Here is a 17,090-nt window from a genome sequence, read left to right as displayed (position 1 = left end):
GCTCCATTGCTCCGCCGCTTGCCGGGAGCCGGCCCCTCCCCCCAGGGTCTATCTTCCCGTCGCTTTGGATTCACTTCTCTGCCAGTCCTACCTTTCAGAAAGTGGTTGTTTTTCTGTTTCCAGAATTGCTGTTCTTCTTTCTTTGATCTACCGATGGATTTTCAGGTGTTTGCAATCTTTAGATAAGCTATCTAGCTGATCTCCAGCCAGCTGAAGTAGTCTCAGCCGGCTACTTCTCCGCCATCTTGACTCCGCCCTTCCACATTATTCCATCTAATAAAAGAGTAACACGCATTTTCTAGTTGACTACAATCCAATATATATAGTTTCCAGGGAAATCCCACAAGGGAGAGATAGGGCAGAATTTAGCACTCTTGAGCAGTTTAAATAACATCAAAATCTCTCCTCAAATAGGTTGACCATTTAGCCCAGGTATTTCAATGATGTGACACAATTATAGAATCAGAAAATAGAGTTAAGATATTTGTATGTAATTTTCTGTGTGGCATAGTTCCCGATACTCAATAAAACCTTCTCTTCTTGTGGCACCTGGGTGGCTCAGTGGGTTAAACCTCTGGCTTCGGCTCAGGTCATGATCTCGGGGACCTGGGATCAAGCCCTGCATCGGGCTCTCTGCTTGGCGGGGAGCCTGTTTCCCGCCTTCTCTCTGCCTGCTGCTCTGCCTACTTGTGATCTCTCTCTGTCAAATAAATAAATAAAATCTTAAAAAAAAAAAAAAAAGAAACCTTCTCTCACAACTGACACATGCAGTTCTAATATTAGTGTCTCCTCTCTTTAACTTTGGGAATTATTATCAAAGCATAGTTTCTGATCTGCCCAGCAGAATCACTTGGAATGCTTATTAAAACACAGATTCTTGTTTTACCCCCAAACTTGGCCTTAACCCCAAACTATCAAATCAGGTACTTGGCGGTTGGTGCCCGTCAGTATACATTTTAGCAGACTCTCCAAGTTGTTCTTATTTAGACCAAACACTGCAAACCACTGGTATCAGACTGATATCTATTAAAATTCAAGTTCCCTGGGAGAGGAGACTTTTTAAGCTTCTTTCACTCCATTACATCCCAGAGGAAACCAAAGGTCTGAGGGTCTAAGTAAAAGATTTGTGAGCAGTTTTTAATGGGAAATGGGAGCAATGGTTGTCACTCCTGAGGAGAAAGAGCAGAGAAGGGAAGAGAAAGTATGACAAAATGTGCAAGAGCATAACGATTTAGACAAAAGAACCAGAGGCATAATGAGGCAAGTTTCTACTTCACCCATGCAGGAATTCTTATTTGACTAGGGAAGCGATGAGGTCAGATAAAGCAGGTGATCTGGCTTCTGTTTGAAGGTCCAGCAAAAAATGAAAGATGGCTTGACCTGCTGCACATGACTTTCATCTTAAACATCTTTTTAAGAAACTGGAAAGACTTCTGAAAATTTCTTTGAGGGTATGGTGGTCCTCAAAGTCAATCTATTGGCAAAGGGACTCTCCCAAGTCCTCTCTAGAGCATCATAAGTTAGAGGAATGCCAGCACTCTACATCCAAAAGTAGACTAATGGGCTGGGACCTGATAGTATGAAGGAAGAGCAAGGAAGAGAAGATTCCTGTGTGTTTGGGGAGAGGGTCTTGTGCAATTGCCTGTACTTCAGGCATTCTCCAAACATAGCAGTTGAGTGGCAGTCACCCTTAGAAATTCCACTTAACAATCTTGAAGTGTCAGGTTTGTTTTCAGGCAAGGAGAGAATTTGAGATATCTCAGAACTAGGGTGGCCCTATAGTATGTTGTCTAAAATTAGGACTTTTGAGAGTAAAGGGTCCTGGTCCCTCAGTTGTCCCAGTCCAACCAAGATATTTGGTCACCCTGGCTAGAATCCAGAAGAGAGTGTAGCCTAGAGACAGACGATGGCGTGTGGATTAGCTGGCACTGGGTAGACAGACCTCCTTTACCTCCACTCTCGTGCCTAAAGTCAAGTATCCACAAACTGACCTTTTTAAATAAATCCGATTACATCATGTCACTGCTCTCAACTGTCCAGTGCTTTCTCATCACACTTGGATTAAAATCCAAAGACTTTACCATGGTCTATAAAGCCTAAAACATCTGACTTCATCTACCTCTCTGCTTCTCAGACCTCATTTCCCAGCATTGTCTCTGTCCCACTTGCTCACCTTTAGGTATACTGACCTTCTTGTTGTCCATTAAACACACAAAATTTATTCATCCCTTTTCCAGTTATCAACTTATTCTGTTCTGTGATACTGGAACTCAACCTTACAAACATTTCTCCTTTGCCATTGTCCTTTGCCAGCTGGCTCAATGTCAGTACAGTCTTCGTCAATAAAGGGCACTGAAAGGACATGGTAAGGCCATTGCAAAATAAAAGGATTTCCTTTCACAATTTAGTGTGTCATTTTTAGGCACATAGTGGAGCAGTCTGTAGGAGATGTGGTACTGGTCATCTCAGTAGCCCTTCCAGACAAGCTCTAGCCTGCTAATGCTCTCTAGCAAGTTTCTCCAGCATCCAACAGCCCATGTTTTGGGACCAGTTCTGGCCCATGTCTTCTGGCAAGTTTCCTTAGCACTGGCACACTGTGAGGCAGCCATGCCTCACCAAGTAGGTCTGAATCATCCTTGAAGTGAGTGGTCAAGAGCATTCTAAGTTCTTTGTTCCTCCTTAAATTACTCTCCCCTGGCCCTAGAAATAGCTTTTTATTCTTCTAGTTTGGTAGTTAACCTCGTTTATGAACTATGATTCTTTATATTAAATTTTTCCTATTCAAATTACTAGCATGGAGTCTGTCTCCTGATTGGACCCTGATATAGAATTGATATGGTGTCGTCTGGGGAGACAGGCTCTCAGAGACAGGATTTGAGAATGAGTTCGGTCATATGTTTGCATCTGAGGGCAGTGCTGAGTTCCTTGCTAGTGGAAATCAGATAATAGGTATCCATGACATCTCAGTTAATTAAATTATCACCTGTGATGAAGTGTTAATTAAAGCAAATACCTTGGGAGCCCAAGTGACTTCTGCACTTATTGTTATGGCAGTAGTAATGACAAGGACTGTGGTGTGAAATTGATTTTCCTGAATATACTGCAGCACATACAGGAAGAAAAAAAAAAAGCTCAGAATTATAATCTGAGAATCACATAGCTTCCAGGGGCAGTTCTGGTTAATTTCATGTAACCAATTTTGAACACAAATTTAACTATACAGGTGGCTGAATTACAATATCAGTTGAATGTAAAATTGAACTTTACAAGTTTCTTATGTGAAAGTTAGAACATTGGCTATGAAATAAGGACCTAGAAACTTAGAATGGGGAAACTGGTAAGATGCAGGTGAAACAGATTCTAAAATCTCCACATCACTTTGAGCATCCTTTTGCAGTAGAAGCAGTTCAGTACTATAATGACTAGCTTTCATTTGCTGGAAAACTCGATGATAACTTCATCTGGGGCAGATGTCTTGAAAGACATGCTTATCCTTCTCAAGATACACTATCATCACCTCTTGTTGCTACTAGACCCACAGCTTGGGTCAAATCTCAGCATGTTTCAGAGACTCAGATGCACAGTATGACCCAAGAGGAAATGGCTTATACTCTAAGTGAATTAAAACACTTGTCTAATATATATGTTGGCAGAAATCTGGGGAATGTGAGTGGGGGTGGATTGTAAGGGAGTTAGAACATGAAGGGTGGAATATAACTCTGCATCAGACCAAATTAATTTATATGATACATTTACTAAAGATTCCAGATCTTATATTTTAAATTGGGCATCTAGAAGGGTCTCTGACATCTTATTAGGTAGCCAGCTGACTCTTGGACTCAGTAGTGTCCTCTGCTTAATGAGAGTGAAATGCCATAGTTTCCATGACCTGATATGGAGGAAGGAATCCGAAGGCTTAGGAAGATGGGAATGCTGATGCGTATTTATCATGTGCAACATGTATACCCAACCCCTCAACTATATCCCATGAGAAGCCTCAGAAGACCATCCCTTCACTAAGATTTTAAGAAAAAAATTAGTAAAGAAGTACCTACATCCCTTCAGAGCTCTATAGTTACCTGCATTTATAGACTAGATATGGCCATGGCAGGGGGGTGCTACACTGATTTCAACAGGATTAATGAAATCTCAGAGTAACAGAAGCCAAGAGGCAGCATATGACTGCCTGACAAGGTGAACACATTTACTTTGTGGGAGCAGGAGCAAAGGTAATCAGAATGCTTTAGCCAATTGGGATCTCAAGTAGTGGTTAAATGATCCTATAGTAATGAAAGAAATCACCTATTAAAATATTGCTAGATCCATGGCAGGAGTCAACTATGACCTATGAACCAAATCCAGCCTTCTACCTGTTTTTATAAATAAGGTTTTATTGGAACACAACTACATCCATTTCTTTACATGTAGTCTATGGTTCCTTCCTGCTACACCAGAAGAGTCAAGTAGTTGTGACAGACTGTTTGGCCCGCAAAGTTTAAATTTTTACTCTGGTTTTTGTCAGAAAAGTTTGACAACCTGGATCTAAAACTTCTATTCTGTTCTATTCTGTTGGTTAAAGATTTGATTTGAGTCATTGCAATGGAGATTCATGACCTCTCATTCAATTTCCAGTCCTAAGCCATTTCACAGATCCAGGGACCCCTGGTTGAAAAGGAGATACCTCTGGAGAATGACCACGAGTATATACAGTAAACATTCCTCTAACACTGAAGATATCTATAGCCATTTACTAGACTGGCTGGGTACTTGAGAAAAGGAAATACCTAGACTACTAAGGGATCAGTAGACATAGACTCTGAACTGACTTTACTTCCTAAGAATCTGAACCACTGCTATGTTCCACCAGTCACAGTGGAGGCTCATGGTGCTTGGGTGATAGATATATACCTCACAGAATAGAATATGATCAAAGACTAATTTTACAGCAAAGGAAGTGGCAATAGGCTCGTGCCCATGGAATCTTCCCACAATACCCCAACACCCAGAAGCAGCTGGCTGAATTGAAAAGTGGAATAACTTACTGAAAACTCAGATACAGTACCAATTGTGAGGCAACACCAATTGTGATGGGTGCGAGCTTTTAACAGGCTGCAGTATATATTTTGAACCAGAGACCATTATATAGTGCTATCTATATAATGATATATGTATCATTATATCAGCCAGAATATATGTAGCCTCTAAATCAAACGGTGGAAGTGAGAGAAGCTCCTCTCACTATTATACCTAAAAAAACATTGGCAGAATTTTTCACTTCTCACCCAGCAACCATGAGCTCTTCTGGTTTGGAGGTGTTATTTCCCAATAAGGAAATGCTTCTCTTAAAGGACACAGTGGTCCCATTGATTTGGAAGATGAGACTGCCTCTTGGCTATTTGGGGCTCCTTACCCTGAGCCAATGGGCAAGAAAAAAAAGTTACTCTATAGGCTAAAGTGATTGATCATAACTGCCAATGGGAAATTGAGTTGTCCCTACACAGTGGGGGGCAAAGAAGACTATTTCTGGAACCCAGAATACTTCCCATGCCCAATAGTAAAGGTTAATTGAAAACTATAATAAACAAAAGAAAAAGTCAAGACTCTTGAAGAGTCTGATGCTTCAGAAATAACAGTTTGGATCACCCTACCAGTAGGGTCACCCTGCCACTTAAGTTTCTGGCTCAGGACAAAGAAAAAATTGAGTAAAGGAGGGAGAAATATCAACTAGGACTTTGTGACCAGTCACAAGAATTGCATTAGTTTTGCACATTTTCTTTTTGTGTATATATTTATTTGTAAACTGTAGTAATTTTCTTCTCCTTTATTCTTTCCCTTTTCATCTTACATGCACAAGTTGTTGAAAATTAACTTGATAATTTAACCATTAGGTAGCAAAATTTTCAGTGGAACTATGGCTGAATTTGGAAGTACTGAATACCGTCAGCAATGGGTATAATATCTATTTTGAGTGTCTCCATTTTGGAGAACGTGTGAGCACTTCTTCCTTGTATGAAGGACAGCTAAAGATTGTTGGGTGGAAACAGAGTTGTTTCATTGTTGTTTTAAAGTTCAAATGTGGGTAGGAGGATACACATGGACGCTGAGTTGCCACACTGTAGACTGTGCCAGGTATCAACGTATTGCCTCTCTCTCTCTCCCTTTGTCTGGCTTTTTGATACTGGGGTTGGACCCTATAAACATTTCCCCTCTGCCAGATGGCTTGATGTTCAGATTTATCATTAGATAAAATAGGTAATAGTGGAAGGACACTAGAAGGCACTAGTAGAAGGAAGGGAATTGCTTCCAAGGTGCTATAACTTGGTGCAGCAGCAGGTGCTCTGTGTGTGAGAGACTTGGTAGCACTCACCTAAGTAGCCCTATGGACTGGCTCCACCTCCACTTTCTGACAAATCACTCTACTTCTACAGATTAGCTCTGACCCAAGCTTGTCACGCTCTAGTAGGTTTTTTCATCCCCACTGGCTCCATGTTCCTGTAGCAGTCATACCATTCCCTCCTTGTTCATGCTCCCTCAGCCCTGGAGACAGAGGCTGCATTCTGCAACTGCTAATTCCAGATCCCTTAAAGTCCTCTTTTATCCCTTTAGGTAGTCGATTATTTGACTAGTTACCAATATTTTGCACCAAACTCTCCCTGTTCAAATTATTGGTGTGGTTTCTGTTCCTGATTGAACCCTGACCAATACACCACCCTCTGCCTTCATCTGGATAAATACTTCCTCAAATACAGTGGTTGACTGACTGTTATTACTGCCTAGACTGTCCTTCTTAGTGGCTAACCTGAAGCCTCTGACACAGCCTTTATCTATTCTTTGAAATAAAATGGCACAGACCCAACCACTGGGCACTATTGCATGCAACCAGGATGAGCACAGGGGAAGGGGATATGCAAGGTTTACCTGTGATATAAACCAGACTTTGAGTTTTGACTCTCAACAAACCTGCCTGTGAAGTTTTACCACTACCCACAAGCCCTGCAAATAGGATCAAGATTCTCTGAGAGCACCTGATTATACTCTCCATTTGTCCATACAGTATTTTTTTAAAGATTTTTATTTATTTGACAGAGAGAGATCACAAGTAGGCAGAGAGAGAGGAAGGGAATCAGGCTCCCTGCTGAGCAGAGAGCCCGATGTGGGGCTCGATCCCAGGACCCCAGGATCATGACCCGAGACGAAGGCAGAGGCTTAACCCACTGAGCCACCCAGGTGCCCCTGTCCATACAGTATTTACTGGTTCCCTACCATGTACCAAACACTGTTCAGGGCACTGGTATACAGCAACACTTGGCTCTGACTCACCACTGAAATTTTTCACAGTTCTCAAAGGTAACCCTTCTTCTACACAACTCAAAGCTTGCACTGGGTAAAACCTTATCCACAGGATGTGGCTTCCCCACAACCCCCAGCTAAGTTTCAAACTGGGGCCTCAGAGGCCCCTGCACTTATGAACAAAGATGCCCAGCCTGGAATGAGAGTCGAAGGTGGCATCTAGCAACTCCAACTGCCAAGCTTTGTGCCTGGTGGGGGCTGTGTGAGCCCAGCAAGATCACGTATTTATTTGTGTGTGCAACAAAAGGTGCTGGGACCTCAGATCCCACTTTTCTGAGTCCAGTGAAGAGCAAGATGGATCATTCAGGACAGTGAGAATCTTCCCAGGGCTGGCTAGGGATAGGGGACAGAAGCAGCAGTCACATCAGTCTCTGACACTCCCTGCTAAGACTCATGCGAGTCCCTTAAACTGTGCCTGAAACACCTGCTGGAAGAAAGCAAAACAGAATTGCTTCCTAGGATGGAGGAAAAGCCTCCACAGATGCATTAATGCTGAGACCACTCAACCCCCCCTGGCTCTTGTACCATTGTGGGACCCCTGAAGTCAGTGCATTAGTTTTCTATTGCTATGTAACAAATCTCCACAAACTTAGCAGCTTAAAACAATATGCACATATTATCTCACAGTTTCTGTGGGTTAGAAGCCCAGGCATGGGCCCTCTGCTCATGGTTTCCCAAAGCTCAGTCTAAAGGTAAGCTGGGCTACATTCTCATCTGGCAGCTTGACTGGGGAGGAATACACTTCATTCAAGTTGTGGACAGAATTTAATTTCTTTGCAGTTGTATGACTGAAGACCCCATTTTCTGCTGGCAGTCAGCTGGGGGCCACTCTCAGCTCTAAGAGATTGCCTGTAATTCCCTGCCAAGCATGCCTCTTCAAAGCCAACAAGGGAAAGTCTTGTTCTAACCTGATAAAATGGGATAATATATAATATGACATAATCCCAGGAGTAACATCTTTTGGTTAGAAGGAAGTCACAGTTTCTACCTGCATTCATAAAGGAGGGATTATACAAAGACATGGATGCCAGGAGGCAGAAAATCTTTGGGGGCCACCATGAGATGTCTGCCATGGTCAGCCTCAGGAAAATTCCAACTACATCCAACTAAATTATTTGGGAACACCATGCTTGCTTGGATAAGACAGACTGTACCAAAAAGGTGGGGCTCTTGGCACTGCCCCCTGTTCTACATCATATACCAAGCACCTGGGGGGAGCCCAAGCCTCAGGTCATTCAAATTACTTCTAGGGATGACTGCCTAGCACAGGATGAGGTAATCAGCCATACCTTCTCTATAACAGACTCACTCTGATCCCTATCTTTGCCTCCCTCCAGATGTGAAGAGATTTCGCCATAGCTGGTCAAACCACCTTGTGTTTGCAGACAACAGGACTCAGCAGGGAGCCCAAATTACAGTTAGTAAGTCACCTATGTGTAGGCTTGAGCTGGGTTTCAACATAACTCAAGATAAATCAGGTCTTGGAGTAAGGCAAGATTCTGGACACAGAGAAACCCAGTGCACTGCTTCCACAAAATCTCATTCCTACCCTAGCCACACTCTCTCATCCTTTCCCCAGGGGGATTCATCCAGATATATTCAGTCCTCACTGGAGACTCAGTGAGGTGGTAAGACTGGGCCCACATCTAGGAGCTTGGGGAACCTGCTCTGCCATTCCAGCTGAGAATTTTCCTGTGGAAAAGAACTACCTTCTCTATATTTACAACCTAACCTAAACTGGGGAGGCCAGAGTACAAGTTAACCAGTCACCCCTGAAACTTTAAAACTCTTAGCTCCTAGACGATGACAACTTTTCCTGATTTGAAGACTCTGGAAGAATGAAGTAGCAAGCTCGATGCCAAAGGCTTCTGGGGAGAAGCAGATTAGATAACACATTTGAGAAAACTCTGAAATGTTATCAAGTGTGTACCACCCACTCCACAGTTAGACAATCTGAGCCTGGTTGTAGAAGAAGGAAACAGAACATCCAAGGTTTATTTCGTGAAGGACTAAAGCAAAGAAAGTTAGCAGGAGGAAGCCCTGCCCCAGACACAGTATTTAAAGGAATACGAAGTTCCTAGTGCAAGGGAGGAAAGACTCACAATAAAACCTTCCAAAATTAGTCGAGCCAAAACTTTGCATTGGCAATGCCTTTTAATTTTTTATTTTTTATAAACATATATTTTTATCCCCAGGGGTACAGGTCTGTGAATCACCAGGTTTACACACTTCACAGCACTCACCAAAGCACATACCCTCCCCAATGTCCATAATCCCACCCCCTTTTCCCAAACCCCCTCCCCCCAGCAACCCTCAGTTTGTTTTGTGAGATTAAGAGTCACTTCTGGTTTGTCTCCCTCCCAATCCCATCTTGTTTCATTGATTCTTCTCCTACCCACTTAAGCCTCCATGTTGCATCACCACTTCCTCATATCAGGGATATCATATGATAGTTGTCTTTCTCTGCTTGACTTATTTCGCTAAGCATGATACGCTCTAGTTCCATCCATGTTGTCGCAAATGGCAAGATTTCATTTCTTTTGATGGCTGCATAGTATTCCATTGTGTATATATACCACATCTTTTTGATCCATTCATCTGTGGATGGACATCTAGGTTCTTTCCATAGTTTGGCTATTGTGGACATTGCTGCTATAAACATTCGGGTGCATGTGCCCCTTTGGATCACTACATTTGTATCTTTAGGGTAAATACCCAATAGTGCAATTGCTGGGTCATAGGGCAGTTCTATTTTCAAAATTCTGAGGAACCTCCATGCTGTTTTCCAGAGTGGCTGCACCAGCTTGCATTCCCACCAACAGTGTAAGAGGGTTTCCCTTTCTCCACATCCTCGCCAGCATCTGTCATTTCCTGACTTGTTGATTTTAGCCATTCTGACTGGTGTGAGGTGATATCTCATTGTGGTTTTGATTTGTATTTCCCTGATGCTGAGTGATATGGAGCACTTTTTCATGTGTCTGTTGGCCATCTGGATGTCTTCTTTGCAGAAATGTCTGTTCATGTCCTCTGCCCATTTCTTGATTGGATTATTTGTTCTTTGGGTGTTGAGTTTGCTAAGTTCTTTATAGATTCTGGACACTAGTCCTTTATCTGATATGTCGTTTGCAAATATCTTCTCCCATTCTGTCAGTTGTCTTTTGGTTTTGTTAACTGTTTCCTTTGCTGTGCAAAAGCTTTTGATCTTGATGAAATCCCAATAGTTCATTTTTTCCCTTGCTTCCCTTGCCTTTTGCGTTGTTCCTAGGAAGATGTTGCTGCGGCAGAGGTCAAAGAGGTTGCTGCCTGTGTTCTCCTCAAGGATTTTGATGGATTCCTTTCGCACATTGAGGTCCTTCATCCATTTTGAGTCTATTTTTGTGTGTGGTGTAAGGAAATGGTCCAATTTCATTTTTCTGTATGTGGCTGTCCAATTTTCCCAGCACCATTTATTGAAGAGGCTTTCTTTGTTCCATTGGACATTCTTTCCTGCTTTGTCGAAGATTAGTTGACCATAGATTTGAGGGTCTATTTCTGGGCTCTCTATTCTGTTCCATTGATCTATGTGTCTGTTTTTGTGCCAGTACCATGCTGTCTTGATGATGACAGCTTTGTAATAGAGCTTGAAGTCCGGAATTGTGATGCCACCAACGTTGGCTTTCTTTTTCAATATCCCTTTGGCTATTCGAGGTCTTTTCTGGTTCCATATAAATTTTAGAATTATTTGTTCCATTTCTTTGAAAAAGATGGATGGTACTTTGATAGGAATTGCATTAAATGTGTAGATTGCTTTAGGTAGCATAGACATTTTCACAATATTTATTCTTCCAATCCAGGAGCATGGAACATTTTTCCATTTCTTTGTGTCTTCCTCAATTTCTTTCATGAGTACTTTATAGTTTTCTGAGTATAGATTCTGTGTCTCTTTGGTTAGGTTTATTCCTAGATATCTTATGGTTTTGGATGCAATTGTAAATGGGATTGACTCCTTAATATCTCTTTCTTCTGTCTTGCTGTTGGTGTAGAGAAGTGCAACTGATTTCTGTGCATTGATTTTATATCCTGACACTTTACTGAATTCCTGTATAAGTTCTAGCAGTTTTGGAGTGGAGTCTTTTGGGTTTTCCACATATAGTATCATATCATCTGCGAAGAGTGATAATTTGACTTCTTCTTTGCCGATTTGGATGCCTTTAATTTCCTTTTGTTGTCTGATTGCTGAGGCTAGGACCTCTAGTACTATGTTGAATTGGCAATGCCTTTTAACAGGTAATGATGGATGCTGTATATGAAGAAACCTGAGCAGAAGAGGATGATCATGAAGGACAAGGTGACGAGGGTGTAGATGGACATTCGCTTCTCCATAGTACCCCTGATCAGGCAGAAATAGGGCCCGGGGCAGCTGTCGGTGCTGCAGTGAATGATCGCTTGACTCACCAGGGGTAGGTGTTGGAACATGAGAAGGAAAGAAAACACGCACTGTGCACCAACCTGCAGGAGGAAGTAAAGAAGGTACAAAAGCAAAAGCATCTTCTCCTGGTGGAAGTTCAGGATGGACTTCTTCGGGGAAGGGACATGTTCCTGGATCCCCACCATAGAGCCTTCCTCTATTTCACTTGCCACGGACTCCACTAATTTGACTTTGATCTGCTTGTGCTGAATCTGAGCCAAGAAAAATTCCATGAGGAAGAAAAGGGCCAAAAAAATAAAGAAAAAGAAGTACCAAATTCCCACTACAGGACTTCTAAAAGTTTGTTTTTCAAAACACTCAATCAAACAAGGATTGGTGATGTTGCCGTGGCACCAGAAATCTTCATGGACGGAGGCCCACGGCATGCGCACCATGTATACCACCACTTCATAAACCGCAATGAAGCCAAACCACAGCTGCCGCCCAATGTAGTAGCTGGATTTGTCACCAGCCACCGAGTGTAGCACAGGGATCAGTCCAGCTACCACTGCTGCAGCCATCTCTTCAAACCCTCAACAGATCACGGAATCCGAGACCAGGAGAACTCTCCACGGCACCTCAGGAAAGGCAAAAACAGAAAGAACACAGTGTTAGAATGTGGGAGCGGGTGCCAAGAACCCTGAGGACATCCAAGGGACTGATTGGCTCAAGTTCAGATCTGCCACCAGCAATTAGTTTCACATATTTACACATGGGTAATATTTGTACTCCTATGCTGTGGTTATTCATCTCTCCATGTTTCAGCCTCTGATAAAGGCTGTGCACTCAGGACATGCCCAAATGCACTACAATTACATATCCCATCTCTCCTACTAGACTATCAGCTTCCGGAGGTAAGGAATCAAACTTTATTACATGTACAACAGCCATATCATCCAGTATGAATGATTACATCTAAGGACCTAATTAAACTTGATAAATGAACAAAGGAAGGGTGGAAGGAATCGGTGAATTTAACAATTCAGGTGTGTCTGGTTGTTCTAGAAGCCCTATGGCAATCTCTATACTTTGTATCTTTCCCAGGAGATGCCCTAGGACTACAGAGGAAAAGAATAGTAAGTGCATTCATTTCCTTTCTTTCTTGCCCATGATTCTGTTCCATCCACAACTCTTCAGAGGTGCCTAGCACCATACATTATTTATAATAATTATAATAATAATAAACAATAATGACATAAATAATAAATAATACAAACAATAATAGCAGTAACAATGATAAAAAAAAAAAACCCACCGGCTACTTATTGACAACCTATATATGGCAAACCCTGTGCCACTGGATTAAATACATTACAGAAGAGTAAAATGTGTTAAATATGTTCTTGCACATGACAGTGATCAATCATAACTTAAGGTTTAGAGTATGAGTATTTAACAAATTTCTTTGTGGTTTTTTTTGTGTGCGATGAAATACACATTAACATACAATCTACCATTATGACCATTTTTAAGCATAAGCTTCTGTGGCATTAGGCACATGTACACTGCATCCACCCCCAGAACACTTTCATCTTCCTAAACTGAAGCTCTGCCCCAAAACAGTAACTCCCCTTTGCCCCCAACCCTCTCCCACTCCCTGGAAACTACCACTCTACTTTCTGTCCCTATGAGTTTGAATACTCTGGGAACCTCCTCTAAGAGAAACCATACCATATTTATCCTTTGTGTCTGGCTTATTTCACTTAGCATAATGTCTTCGTTTCATCCATGTTGTAGCAAGTGTCAAGTTGTCCTTCCTTTTGATGGCTGAATAATATTCTACCGTATGGATAAAGTACATGTTTTCATATTCACTCATTGATAGACATTTGGGTTATTTCCACTTTTTGGCTGTTGTGTATAAAGCGACTAGATGGGTGTACAAATACATTTGAGTTTCTACAATCACTTCTCGCGACTATATAATGAGAAGCGGAATTCCTGGATACCATGGTAAATCTATGTTTAACTTTTTTGAGGAATGACCATGATGCTTTTCTCAGCTGTTGTGCCATCTGCATTCCTACCAGCAATACATAAGTGTTCCAGGCTCCCCACATCCTTACCAACACTTATTTTCTGAGGGCTTTTAAAATGCATTAGGGGGCACATGGGTGATTCAGTCCATTAAGTATCCAGCTCTTGATTTCTGCTCAGGTCCATGATCTCAAGATTGTGAGATCCAGCAGGGTGTCAGGCTCTGCACTGGGGACAGAGCCTGCTTGGGATTCTCTCTCTCCCTTTCCTTTTGCCCCTCTCCCACATTCCCTCACTCTCTTCTCTCTCTCAATCAATAAATAAAAAATTTTAAGATGCTTAGGACTTTTATTGAAAAATTGTCACGGTTAGTGCTGAAAAGTCTCCTTCAAAGGTGCCTGAGACTCAGCAATATTTCTAAATTACTCCCAAGTATCAGGTCACATCATTCATTCAGTATCCTTCAAACAGCCCATACACAGGCATCATGAGAGGCAGACTCCAGAGTAAGCTGGTGGATGCAGGACTACCTGTTCAGCCTACTAAGGGCAGTGGTTGATCAAGGAAAAGAGCCAAAGGGGTAGACGGGACAGTGGGAAAACGATACATATTCTGGGCACTTATTATCTGCTAGGCACTCTACTATAAGTAGACAGTTACGTGGTTCATTATCTCATTTATTCTTTAGAACAACTTTATGAGATAAGTATTCTCAGTTTCCAGAGAAGAAAACTGAGATTTAGAATGCTTAAGAAACTCCTCCATGATTATTATACTGCCAAGCACATGGAGCTGCCAGGATTAGAAACCAGGCAGCCTGAACTTTGGACTTCACCTGCTTCACAAGGGCATGGCCCAGAGGTGACAGGGAAGAAAGGAGGAGGGCCATGGTGGGCCCCTGAACTCTCACCTGCCAACTCTTGTGGGAAATAAAGCAGTTGGTGTCCAGGCCCACAGATCTTCGCTTTTCTTCCTTCAGAGACAACTTGGTAGCCAAATCCCAGTCAACTCAAATTAAAGCATCAAATCTCCAGTAACGTGTGTTGAGTAGGGACTAAACTCGCAGGCAACTGGAGGAGTGGAGCCTGTCTGTCCAGGAGGTTTGTCCCTGCTTCTGCTGCCACAGCTCTGAAGCCCTGTCTCTTCTGTCCTTTCCCATGTAAAACCTGGCACTCAAGGGGTTGAAACCTCTCCTTCCTCCCCAACTGCTCCACTCCTTAGAATCTCCCAGCTAGCTGCCCCATTGGTTCTGCCATCTGCCTATCTTCACAGCTGCAACGAATCATCACTCTCAGAAAAGCAGATGTAGAAGAACCTTCAGATCAAGTCCCCTACCTTGTAGAGGGAAGAGTTTGTATGGGGTCAGGAGCCAGGCCCTGGTGATATTTGTGTCATGATCTGTCCTTTGCCTTCTGTCTGTTCCTGGATTCAGATCCCCAGTAGTCTATCAGCAGATTCAACAAGGAATACCTGATACCTTTCCCATTCTCCTCAAACCCTCAACCCCACTCTCCTAAACCCTCATCTTATTTAAATTGGAAAAAAAAAACTTGTTTAAATTGAAAAACAAAAACAAATTGCCAGCCAAGAAACTCCCTCATTTTCCACATGATTCCCAGACCTTCTGAGAGACCCTACCCATGAGTCAGACCCTGTCTTCCCTGAATCCTCGGTTTCTGCCTCTCTACAGAATCTTCCCACCAACATCCCATTTCCCCTACCTAGCTTCAACACTCTCTACTCTTCCTCCCAGCCAAGTTCCTGGGAGGGCTGGCCCTCCTCTACCTATGCTGTCTTCAGCCCCTCCTGGGTAAAGAAGTCAGGATCTCCGTCCCCATTAGAAGAATGATGAGCTTGCTTTAAGTCAAGCAATGAAAATGACTGCTTCACTGTTCTTTTTTTGCCTTGCCTGAAATCTCAGAACTACATGTTCAATTACAGTAATTCTATTTGACTAGGTTCATGGCATATTTATTTTCCTTCCTTGATAATTTTAATTTTAATTTTATGGTTTGATACTATAGTTCATATTGTAAATTAACACAAATTCTTCAGAGCTAAAATTATAAATAGACAAGAAAAGAAACACCTGGATTAATTTGGGTTTGATTTAAAGAGCAATTTCACAGGAATTATTACATAAATTATTTAAAATATGGAAAAACTAGTATGTAGTCATTTAGCTCTAAATTCTCAGTGGCTGACATAAAGCAGATCTCAGTAAATGCTTGTTAAATATGTGAATGAAAAATGCAATGCTAAGAGAGGGAAAAACTGCAAAATGTTATGTGCTCAATAAACACAACATTGTTTAGCTATGTATGCCTATCTTAAACTAATGAACAATGTGCAGATAAGTGGAAATAGAGAAAGCATTGGCATGGTGGATTTGTGGGTGGATTTCTTTCTTTTTTATTTATTTTAATATTTTTACAGTGAATACAAACTGAGTGGAGGTATAGAATGCTCTGTAATACAATTATAGGTTCTCGTTTTTAATTTGGTAGAAGATGGGGTTTTGGTTGTCTCTTGAGACAAATCAAACCATTTCAAAATTCAGTAATCTAAAACAGCAATGGCTTATTTATTTCTAAAAATTCTGTGGGTCATATATCCGGGCAGGGCCTGGTTGGCTGGTTCTTCTGTTCCAAAAGTGGTGTCCATGAAGTTGTGGTCTAATGGTGGCAAGCTTGACCTGGAAGGTCCAAGAAGCTTCACTCACATAACACATGTTCAGCTCCCCAACATGGCCTCTCTCACTGCACATGCTGGCAACCTCATCACTCAGTATTTTATCTCTAGCTTCTTTATTGCATGGCAGTTGGCTCTTCCAGAGAGCAAAAAAGCAGAAACAACACTGCCTCTTAGAGGCTAGCCTCAGAACCACACAATGTCACTTCTGCCATCTTGGATTCAAGGACACAGAAATAGATGCCCCTCCTGGCAAGAGGGTGTCATTGCAGAAAGAATGCAAGATGGGAGATACAGTTGTGGTCATCTTTGGAGAACAATCTGCCACTGAGTGCTTGAATAATGTTTTATTCCCAAAGTTGCAAAGAAACATCTTTTAAGGTCCCCTGCCTGGTGGAATAGACTCTAAGGACAATGGTATATAAAACCTCAAGTGTTCATGCCAATCATCTCAGCTGAAATGAACAAAGAAATGAGCAGCAGCAGTCTTGAGCAGGCTAGAGGGTAACTTGAGGCACATCCAGAGACCATGAGGCTGGCTATGCAAGGACACTTTACGAGGGCTATAAACCTGGTCTGCTATGGGTTCCTGAATCTTGACCACAGTTCTCCAGCATGAGCCCCT

This window comes from Mustela nivalis (assembly GCF_964662115.1).
Source record: "Mustela nivalis genome assembly, chromosome: 7".
NCBI lineage: Eukaryota > Metazoa > Chordata > Mammalia > Carnivora > Mustelidae > Mustela > Mustela nivalis.
Note: the sequence above shows the minus strand (reverse complement) of the source record.